The following is a 12,515-nucleotide window of genomic DNA, read 5'->3' as shown; positions in this document are numbered from 1 at the left end:
TTGATGGAAGGCGCAACCACCAGTGAAGGAACGGACGAGAGCAATGTGTGTAGCTGCTATGCGATACTGGAGAGCCGGCGAAAGGATATCAGTCAAAGAAGACCATGGTGATAAAGCTCTTTATTACGAGGGGTGTCAAATGTTGAAATCACAGGAGGTGAACAAAGTAGTGGTTGTAGAATTTGAAAGGACGAAAGGATCTGGTGCGGGGAAGCTGGCTTCCTCTCTGAGGGACCACCTTTTTGGGGGTATGCCGAGCTAAAACCAAGAGGAAGGAAATTGTAACGTACCTAAAAAGTAATCTGTGCGATAGCGATGGCCTCTCCCTCTTTTGGAACATTTCGCAGATGATGAGTTCGCTTGCTAGGACGACTATTTAACTCATATGGCGCGAGATGGGACCTATGGAGTTCAGATAACGCTGTATGCAGCTGTAAACTTGTACAAAATCGACATCCAAATAGTGTCTTCTCTAGGAAATGGTGAGCAGCATGTGTTCAGTCAGTTAGCAAGTGTTTTAGCACTAACGTTTGCCCCATGGAGAGCAGATAACGCTGTATGGAGCTGTAAACTTGTACAACATCGACATCCAAATAGTGTCTTCTCTAGGAAATGGTGAGCAGCATGTGTTCAGTCCGTCAGCAAGTGTTTTAGCACCCAACGTTTGACTTGGACATTTTGCTAAGAATCACGGCGAACAGTATGTGAGCTTGGAACAAGTTACGGACCACAACGACGGTAGTAAGTGACCCAGAAGAAAGGAGAAATTTCCAAGGATTATGAGAATAAAATGTATATAGGGCAGGACTTTTAAATCGATAATACTTTGATTATCAGGATAGCACTAAAGCAAGAAGTGAACCTGATAGTACTGTCGACGATGGTGGCGACACGGATATGATTGCACATAAAGCAGATACATGGTAGCCGAACGAACGAAACGGAGATCGACAAAGGCATAGTCAATGATGATGATAAGCTAATAGATGTTCAGTTTGTCTCAGACGTAGACATCAACTTATTTGTGACGAGAGGGTATGACGAATGTCCCATTAGAGATCATTTTTTTTTTTGTAGTTGCAGACGTTAGTGTGGGGCCTGGTGACTAAGATTAGACGCACTGGGGCTAGGCTTTGGTAGATTGTGTTCGAAAAAAAAGCATATTATGCTTTTAGCAGTGCTCATATTTTTCAGAATTTATGCCAAAATTATGCTACTTTCTGAAAATTATGCTCTCTGTCACCGAAATTATGCTACTTACATTTTACACTAATTTTAAGTTTAATAAAGATCATCAGTGGCTTAACTCTATCAATTTTGACTTTAATGAGCATTCACAAAGTCCACCTTCTAGTCTTACAGTCTTTAGCATCGCAAATACGCATGTGCGCACCTCGAAAAGCTAAATTATTGACAAATGATACAAATGATACGTTCTCTAGAGATTAAAGCTCTCGGTACGGCACTGAAAGTGCTTGAAGTGGTGAAAGTGGATGTACTCGAGGACGATGCCTGCAGTGCTAAACTGAAATAATAGCTGAAAATAATGCTCGTTTTGCTGAATTATGCTTAAAATTATGCCAGTACAATCTACCGAAGCCTAACTGGGGCGGTACGTGCCGAGCATTCTGGCTGTATAGCGTAACTGCACAGTAACTGAAACCAGCGGTCACGTTGGCCATGCGCGAAGGGATCAATCTGGCCAGCCGCGCGCAAATTCCCGCGCAAAAGTAGGGAAAAGAAAAGCTAGAGAATTTCCAAATGCAAAGCTTATTCAAGTGATTTACCATTCTGTTTCGAGCCTCACTAAATACGCCTCTGCCCTTCTAAAACACCATGATTTACTCGCTTTTGGGATTTTTTGTAACTTTTGGACAGTCTGGGACGAAGTTGCAAAAAGCGGAAGAAGACAGTCAAAACAAAGAAACGACCCTCTTGGGTGTCTTGTACTACAAACACAGCTGGCTATCGTTCTCGACCTTTAAATAAACAAGTCATTCTTGATTCTTATTCAATCTTCTAATTTTTGCTTTATCATAAATCCTTCATTGACTAAGCCAAAAGAACGTAAAATTTCTTGTTTAAGCCTGTTCGGTCAAGATGGCCGGATTAGTCAGCGCTCTATTGTTTTGACATCTGTCAATCTGATGCCAAAAGCACACGAATATAAAGGTGTGTAGCCAATGCTTCTTGGCCTACGTCTCTGGAAAATAGAAAGATGCTGATTAAAATCAGTGAGCGGGCCGTAATACACCATGAATTCTGTTCAGAGGATTTTCTGATGCAACGGTTGTCCTTTTAACACCTCAATGCGGATGCACAAGCACAGTTAAACTTTTGGATTGGAGGCTTATTACATCTAGGACCAAATGTCATTACATTTAGGACCAAATGGTATTATATTTAGGACTTAACTACATGTAGGACTAAATGTTAATACATTTAGGACCAAATGTTTTTACATTTAGGACTCTATTACATTTTAGGAAAGTTATTGCATTTAGACTTTCAACGTACTCCTTGCTTGATTGCTGTCAATCTAGAGTTTGCCCTGTGCATGCGGAATGCAGGTTGTTTTCAAGGAATTGAAACGTGATGGGGTGAAATCCATGTCGGTAACTACTAACGAATTTGATTGATATAGAAAACGCCAAAGAACGTCTGAGATCTGCGAGGAATTTTGATCAGCGAAGCATTTAGTTTTTGTGTTTTTTAGCGGCGTTGGATTATGTTGCAAATTTTAGGATGTTTGTCGTTAGTTAGTGACAAATAAACACGTAATTATATCGGAAGAGACGTAATACATGGGGAACTTCGAAAAGCAATGAAACGGATATATAAAATAAGACTGGAAGGAAAAAGTATCACTTAATGATCTTTTCAACCTTTGCCAAAAGAACAATAACAGGACAAAAACAACATTATCGATTAAATATGCTTTGTACAAATGCTTTGCGCAATTTTGACCAGGGTCGGCAGAACTAACCTTTCAAATACAAATACTCCAGTGAATATTTCGCGTTAGGCCTTTCGCTAATAGTGTGTGTGTTGTAAGAAAAGAAACAGTATACAACACACTTTTCAACTTTTTGACAGTGAAAAAGGTGCTCTGACAATTTCCATTGACGCACGTGCGTATAACTACGCACGAGGGTGATACCATTCGCAGATAAACAAAGTTTGACTGTATCACAAATGAGCAAAACATTATGTAGTGTGTGGTTCCTTACAGACTGGGCGAGGTGGGCTGCATTACATAAGTAACACTTAGCGCCACAAGAACATGAGGATATAATGCAACAACTTACATTTTTACTTCATATGCAGAAATACCAAATGTCTCTGGTTCAATTGCCTCTATAGGGTTATCAGACAGCGACCTAGAGTGATTAAGACATTTTAATGAACGTAGGATTTTATGAATTCACAGGAATAAAAACTCTCGATACATTGTGGGCGCAAGTCGTACCCAATTCCTAGGAGTTATTATGAGATCTCTTAGATGGTTAGATGTCACAGAGAAAGTTTTATTTAATGACTTGGTTTTAGCATTTAAATGTGTAAATGGTCTTGCTCCAGATTATTTAGTTAAATATTTTGTTACACGTTCAGCAGTCCACAATAGGAATACAAGGGGATGTAATAGTTTTGTGGTTCCCCGATGTAGACTGTCCACGGGACAAAAGGGGGTTTTACTGCCGGGGTCCAAGGGAATGGAATGGCTAGCTGAGAATATTAAGAATGTGAAAGAAACCGGTAGTTTTAAGAAGAATCTTTTTAAAAATATGTTTATAAGAAATAATTTTAGTTTAAATTGTTATTGTAAATAAGTTAAGTTAGTTTATTGTGACTGAAAAGCCCTGTTGAAGGGAGTTCCAAGAAAGTATGTAAGTCGATCTGTATGTATGTATGGTATAAATCTCCATGTACACACGGCAGTGCATATACACCCTGACCCGTACGGTACTTAGATGCGTTCTTGTGCTAGGATGAAGTTCATTAATATTCCGTCGACGCTTACTCTTACAATATTTAGAGGAGCCATTCTCCCATAACGTAGTCCTGATGAAAAGCATATTCCGGACACGAATCAAGCGGTAATAAGTCACACTTATTAACCAGAAAAACAATGTCGCGCATATTTCTCGACCAATCAATTCCTCTTGGTAGCACTGTTATCCCCTCCTGCTCCTCCTCTTAGTCCTCCTGACAATCTTTCTCCTCTCAGAATCCTCCTCCTCACAATCCTCCCTCCCCTATAGACTTCCTCTCAATCCTCCCCTCTCAGAATCCTCCTCCTCCTCCTCCTCCTCCTCCTCACCATCCTCCCTTCTCACGATCCTCCTCCTCCTCTTCCTCCTCCTCCTCACCATCCTCCCTTCTCACGATCCTCCTCCTCCTCCTCTTCCTCCTCAGAATCCCTCTCAGAATCTTCCTCCTCAGGATCATCCTTCTTCTTGCCCTCACAATCCTCTTCACAATACTCCTCCTTCTCGCAATCCTCCTCGCAGTCGTCCTTAAAATCCTCCTCAACCACACAATTGTCCTTCTCCTCTTTACAAGTTTTGGGGTCATGCCAGGGATCTTCAACAGGGTAAGAATTGTGTCAGACAAATGGATCAAACAATGTTTTTCAGTGACCTACATTCAATAATTGCATTACCTTTACGTTATAAACCACGAGCAAGAGACGTGTACGACATGAGAACAAAACCGCTTGCCATGGAGGAAGAGAGATGGGTTAAGCAGAGAGAGCGTCAACGAAATTATTACGGAAAAAACAAAGATCGTTGGCATGATTGTTACATGAGGGCACGAGACAGTCACTTAGTCTACTATTAACAATATTTCTCAAAGAAAAAAGAAGACTCCAAGAAATACCACAAAGACTTTTACCTCCGAAATAAAGACGCCATTATTAATAAACAAAAAGATTACAACTAACAAAATAAATATCACCTCCAAAAAAAGAGAGAATATCGTAAGCAAAATCAAGATCACATTCGTGGATGGACAATCTTCAGAGGAATAGAGATCGTCATCGTGAATTGATGACGAACTATTGTGAAAGGAATTAAGATTGTCTCTGTCAATGGATCGGATATGAGACTGTCGATGAAAACTCTTTCCCGGCTTGAACTATGAAGGAGGGAGAGACAGTTGCACTTTTATTATTCTTTGTGAGTAACGAGGTAGTGCACGGTTCTACTTTTATTCACCAAAGCTCTGTTAGGAGTGAGTTAATGATATCACACATTGGTCGCCACTGTCAGAGACCATTCAGCCGTTGTTTGAACCCAGGGAATGACGAAAGCTATGGGTCATCTCCAATGGTAACCTCTCGAAATGTAAACAACTACAGATGTAAATATGTGGGTGATATTTCGTAATTTTCCGTATTTCCAGCGTGCTATAATTTTCCTTTAAATCTAGAAGCAACTTCGCCAAAAATGGCTTTTATTTTTGACAAAAAGGCAAAAGGAACTAATTTTTCAGCCAAATATCTTCTAATCATTTACTTACAAGAACTGTAGGTTGGTCATGTGATAGAAGGCTCCATGTGGAACATGCTTTATGCCATTGTGACTTAATAATCTAAAACAAAGCAGCATCGTAAATATATGGTGGAATGATTAAAGAACGGTGGAACTTTGATGGTTCAGGTACTGGACCAAACAATTCAAATTTTTAAAGCAAGTGACATTTAGTCATCTGTGAATGCGAAACGTACAAAATGATAATATCTTTACTGCAGGTAGTGAAAATAATCCTGCTCCACAGACATAATGCATATTGTTCTCGAGACATTTACTTGCAGTAGCGAAAAAAATATAAATATCTATAATATTAATAGCGAAGGTACGCTCGTGGGTTTTTATTAGTTGCGATGGTGCGCACCTTCTTCCACACAGCAACGCCCAGATTTAATTATTGCTGTTCCTTCTATTGCTTGACAGGAGCTAGTTATACACGCGTTTTAACTGGTTCCTACTTATCACTTCTCTATTATATAGAACCAGTGGGTTCCATATTGCGGTGCGTCTGTTCGGTTGCATCTCAGGAGACGTAAAAATGTGGTAAGAATATCAGTGACGCACTCGGCTTTGCTTTGTGTGCTACTGTTTGTTCTTACTTTATTTTCACGTCATCTGTGATATACTCCTAGACAGAGGCACGGCAAAATGGTTTTTAATGGCTGGTCTCCACTCGCCTATGTCACTTACAAGTACTCAAGACGAGTTAAGTTGGTAAACACTTTATCAGGGAGAGAGTCAATCACGTTGAACGATAAATCTCTAAATGAAAGCACAAATAATGGTATCAGTACATAAATGAAACATAAAAATACGAACTATACAAATAGGCAGAATAGATAAGTGGAGAGGTAGTAGCACAGATAAAGGGTGCATTAAAACTGCATAGCGCGTTTTTTTTCACAGCAGCCTTATGCTTATAAGTGGAGTGGTAGTATGAATTAAAGAGATACTGCCTTATCCACCACTATCAATCCTTATTAATATCTTACAGTCAAACTAAGTGAAGCGTACCCCTCAGGATTACATTAATGATTTGATTATTTGAATATTGAGCCCGTTAATCGTTTCAAGAGCGCAATAACGAATTGAATATTTGAACATGGAACCCGCTAACCGTTTCAACAATGCAATAATGGCTTGGTTATTTGAATATTGCACCCGATAGCCGTATTTGTTTTGAAAAGGCGCGGATCATTGTTCAAATCAGAAGTCCATTTCTGATTGGATTATGCGAACATGTGATGGTGAAATGGAACCATTTCGTCGCGTCAGACATGGCGGGAAAGGTGAGTTCGAGTGTTGTGTAGAACTTCTTGTAAATTAAATGTTGTAAATGGAATGTTATCGACAGGTTTTTTTCGCCTATTTACATCTTGACGAACTTGTAGAAAAAAATTCTTGCGTCCATTCATGGTCGAAGAAAATAGTTTACGGGAAAAGCCATCGCAAGACTTTTTTATCTCGTAAATGTTTGCGATCGACTGTTTTCGCAGTGTTTTTACAGTGTAGTTTGTTCATTTTCAGGATTCCTCGTCGAATAGAACAATCTTATTGGTCTAATCAGAAATGGACTTCTGATTTGGACAATGATCCGCGCCTTTTCAAAACGGATACGGCTATCGGATTCAATATTCAAATAATCAATCCCTTATTGCATTCGTGAAACGGCTAGCGGGTTCAATAATCAAATAATCAATTCACTATTGCATTCTTGAAACGACTGGTGGTTCAATATCTAAATGATCAATTCATTAATGCAATCTTGAGGGGTACGCTTCACTTAGTTTGACTGTAAATGTGTGCGGTGAGCTGACTACTGAGGCGTGTTAAAATGGAAAACACTTTCGCAGGGAGCGACGCCATTATGTTTGAAGATAAATAACTGAGTAAACAGATGATTAATAAATGCGTACATAAATGAGTATGAAATTACTAAGAAACTATATAAATAAGTAAAATGGATAAATAGGGTTATTCTTGCATGAATAAAAGTTTCATAATTTTGCATTTGCTTATTCTTTCTGAAGAGGAAACTTCACACTAAAACGGTGTATATTATGATGCCCCTGTTTTATTGATTATGCCCCACTTCATTGAAAGGCATCGTAGTTTTATTGTTTCAACTGCTTTTAGCATTAACTCACCTACCTGGATTTTTCAATAAACAAACTGAACGAACAATACTAGCTAGGTTGAGTTTGTAGACTCTATACATCGACGAGCCTCACGTAAAAGCTCAAATATTCGAAAAGGCTGGTTGCTATGGAGTGACGTCATAAACCGGCTAAGTTTCCACCATCGCCTTGACAGCCTTTTTCGATAATTCATCGCCAGAAATCGAGAACATTTTCCTCCCGCATTCATTGGTCAGCGGATTGCAGTCGGATGAAAACAAAGATAGTGGTTAGGACAAGTTCCATATTAAATATTGAGCGATTTAAGTTCTGTGGACCTTCTTTATGGAGAAAAAAGCAAAAAAAAAACAACTTTGAACATATCTCTTGGTATTTTTAAGGCAGAGCGACTTATAGCAATTTGCTGTCTGATGTAATGCAAGGGACAATCTGTACTAAGCTTCAGTGTCCATTTAAACTGGCTTTATTTGTAATCGTCTACGGATGTCAGAAAGTTTGGAAATTGTAGCTTAAACCACTTGCATTAAGTAATGGGAAGATCTAGGCAAATCTTACTTGAAAAGGGCTTTTTCTCCCAGTTGAAAACACAGTTCAACGAACGTACTATACAGATCTCTTTGATCTGCTTCTTAATTTTCGCGCGAGAAAATAAAGTTATTCAAAGCTCTACTTTAGTATGAGAGGGTCTGAATTGAGTTTATTTCCCGTCAAACATAGCTGAATAAGAAAAAAAATATGGCGACAGTTTGAAGGTTTCGCAGAGGGTTTTTCTTTTAACGCTTTCCCTTCTGGTGCGTTCTCAAGGATGGTCTCAGATCACAGACTCCACAGAGCAAAAATAGCAATTTTCAAGCTCTTTTGGAAGTATCTTATTGTCAAGAAATGTCTCTTTTTATGGACGATTTGTTTACTTCGAACTTCCCTTTATTTAATGCGAGTCGGAGCTAGTTGACTTCTTGGAGGGTTGCTCCTCAAATCGACGATCCTTTGCCATGGATTACGCTATATTTGAAACAGACTAGAGGTAATGGCTAGCCTCGAATATCGAACATTGCTGACACTGACTGGAAGTAAGTAGACAAACAGTTTTGAATTATTTTTATGCTAGAAGTACAGCTTAATCTCTACTGAACATGTTTCGAGTCGGAGCTAGGGAATACTCTGACTCGTATTTGTTGTATTTTGGATTTTTGTGGAAATCCCATACATTTCCTTACACGATTTCGCCGCCATTAACTTCTCAATACGCACGCGCGTCCAGCATTTTGACCCAAATTTCTGGCAATGTGCTCACAGTAATCTGAGTAATTGCTTGAATTTGTACAACATGTCTATTCCTGCTGGGTACAATGAAGCCTGTTTTTTTTAGGGGCTGGATCGGCCTATTAACATTTAGAGATTGGATTTCATATTAATATGCATAAACTAAAGCGGGAAAGTTTAGTTTACCGTGGTCGAGTGCAGTAATGGATCCCTTCGAACTTCGAAGGGTTGAATTTCTGCATTCTCCTTCTACAGATAAGCCAAGGGAAAGGTTTATCATAAATTTCAAGAAATGTGGCATAAGGGTCAGCAAGTTTTTCTGAAGTAGTCTGTTAGTGGCACATTTTCCAAGCGAGTTTTATATGGTCCGGCTATCGGATTTGAAAAATGGCGGAGGCTTGGATGGCGGATATGTTCAGAAAAACAAAGTGGCCATCGCCTCTCTATTTGGAGTTGTTTCTGCCATCTTCCGGCAGAAATTCAGGGAAGGAGAGGTGATGAAATATCTTTGGTTGATCGATAAAATAAATTCGCTTAAAATCAAAACGGAGACTAGCAAGACTCGACCAAGCGATGACTTTCGCGAGGTGCTGAAAGCTGCTCGTGATGCCTCGGCAGCTATTCGAATTGAAAACGATCGACTGAAGGCCGACCTCAATCAAGCGCAGAGTCAGCTAGAATCCCTATTAGAAGAAATAAAAAATCAGCTAAGTAAGACCAGCATCAAAGTTAAAACTAAGGAGAAGGAGGAGAAGGTCGCCAAGGATGTGTGGACATCGATCAGATGTAATCCCAGGTCAGGTCTACAGTCCTTAGGTGGAGCGAATGCTCGGCGACATCGCTGAGAAAATTAGAATTAACAGCAGCAGCCTACTGCAAGCGTTGGAAACAATGCTGGGGGACAGTAGCCCTCAGTTTTTGTAATCTCTCAGAGTACCAGACAGGACCCTGCGGTTTTTCAAACTGCAGTCGAGGATCCTGGAAGCTTGACAAACGTTAAGCCCCGTCTACACGAGCAATTTTTATATGGCAATTTTTGTAGCAATTTTTATTTGCCCATGTAGATGATGAAAAATGACCAATTTTATGTGACAACTGCATTTGCTGAAAAGCTGGCGTGTTAGTTTTTATGTGGTAAATAAAAATTGCCACATAAAAAAATTGTCCGTGTAGACGAGACGCCACCTAAAATGTGACAAACGCGCCTAAAGCTGCAACACGTCTGGCACGTCTTCTGACTTTCGCTATCTTGCTTTTTTTCCTTTCCATGAGCATCTCTGCTGTGCAAAATCATTACTGACGCAAATTAACAAGAAATATTTGTCGAGCCATCTACACGGGCAAATAAAAATTGCCACATACAGTTGCCACATAAAAATTGCTCGTGTAAACGGGGTTTTACTTGGCATTTCCAAGCGAGGACGAACCGGCGTCTGTCGTCCTCCATCGGCAAAACGAAAATATAACATCAATTTAGGCGAAAACATCGAAAACGCCCATTTGACAAACGCGGAGTTGATTGTGATGAGAGACTTGAATTATGACTTTTTAAATTCGACGCGTTTTTACAAACAAGAACTAAATAAAGTCCTGAGGGATTTGAACCTAAACCAGATGGTAAATGTAGTCACCAGACCTGCTTCTGGCGCGTGCTTGGATCATATTTACGTAAGTCATTCTGAGAGGATACATGATGTCTCTGTAGTTAATGTCGGTTTGTCTGATCATTTGCCAGTTTTTGCATTGAGGCGTTATAATCAGTGGCAGGAGCAAGGCCCTTGCAGTAAAAAGAAACATCTTTCATTTAGATATAGGAATCTCAAGACTATTGACAAAGACAATTTTATAAAAGACCTTAATGAGGCCCCGTGGGACGCAGCCTTTGTCTTCGAAGAAACCGACGACATTATAGACACCTGGTACGATATTTTCAATGGCGTCTTGGACAAGCACGCACCAGCTAAAACAAAAAGAATCAAGAGAATTAGTCAGCCTAAATGGTTTACTGGCGATCTAAATGACGAGATCAAGAAGAAAGATTGTCTCCTTAGAAAGGCTCGAAACTCAAGAAATCCGGGGGACTGGATGCTTTTTAGAGAAGCGAAAAATAGAGTTACCAAGTTCATAAGAAATACTAAGAAAGCCTTCTTCAAGTCTCAAGTTGAGGAAAATCGGAATTGTCCAAAGAAACTATGGTCATTGATTAGAGATCTCACAAGAGATTCGCAAGGAAAGGATTGTCATGTTCGAGAGCTTGATGAAGACGGGGAAATTGTCACTGAAGACATCCATATTGCCGAACTGTTTAACTCAACATTTGTAAATCAGGCCACAACAATATTGGATTCCGCTGATTCATGTTTACCAACTGAAACCATGTCTTCCATTTTAAAGGAAACTAAGGACATCGAATACGCATTTGAACTTCCATTTATCTCCCCTGTGAAGGTTTTGAAAATGCTGCAGGAAATGCCTTCTAGCAAAGCGACAGGAGCGGACAGTCTTGGCATTCGACTGCTAAAAATTGCTGCGCCAGGTATTGCCAGCTCGGTTACGAGCCTTATCAACTATTGTATTTCCACTCACAGTTTTCCGTCAAAGTGGAAAATGGCAAAAGTCACACCAATTTTTAAAAATCAAGGCTCTAAGACTGATAAACAAAATTATCGTCCAATCTCGGTACTTTACATTTTGTCAAAGATCTACGAGAGGCATATATATGATTCATTGTACGCGCACCTATCTAGAAACGGCCTTCTGTATGGATTACAGTCAGGTTCCGAAAGCATCATTCAACTGAAACTGCCCTTATTCGACTCTTGGATCAGATCCTCTTTGATATTGACTGTAATAATGTAACTGGCCTTGTGTGTATTGATTATAGTAAAGCTTTTGACCTGATAAATCATGATATTCTCCTTGCTAAACTGAAGATCTATGGTGTCGATGATGGAAATCTACAATTGTTTCGGAGCTACTTGGCTGACCGTCAACAATATGTTAATATAGATGGGTGCACCTCATCCCCACTAGGTATCACCCATGGTGTTCCACAGGGAAGTATTTTGGGCCCCTTACTGTTCCCGACGTTCAACAATGACCTCCCACAAGTGATCTCCCACAAGTGAAGGTGTTTGAAAGGATAGTTTATGAACAGTTATATGCCTATTTGGAAGAGCACGATATTTTATGTCAAAACCAATCAGGGTTTCGTGCTAATCATTCAACTGTAACAGCTTTGTTGGAAGCGACAGATTCTTGGGCATATAATATTGATAACGAGAAAATCAATGGAGTCATTTTTCTAGATTTGAAAAAAGCTTTTGACACTGTTGATCATCAGATCCTTCTATCGAAACTAAACTATTATGGTATACATGGAAAATCTTTCAGATGGTTTCAGTCATATTTGGAAAACCGAACACAAAAATGCTCTGTCAACGGGTCGCTATCCAGTAGCTACTCGTTGACTTGCGGCGTCCCTCAAGGGACCATTCTCGGTCCATTATTGTTCTTATTATATATCAACGATCTTCCAAATTGCTTATCAAATTGTAAACCGAGAATGTATGCCGATGAC

This window comes from Stylophora pistillata, chromosome 6 (assembly GCF_964205215.1).
Source record: "Stylophora pistillata chromosome 6, jaStyPist1.2, whole genome shotgun sequence".
Taxonomy (NCBI): Eukaryota; Metazoa; Cnidaria; class Anthozoa; order Scleractinia; family Pocilloporidae; genus Stylophora; species Stylophora pistillata.
The sequence above is the reverse complement of the archived record's forward strand: the minus strand, read 5'-3'. Positions refer to the sequence as shown.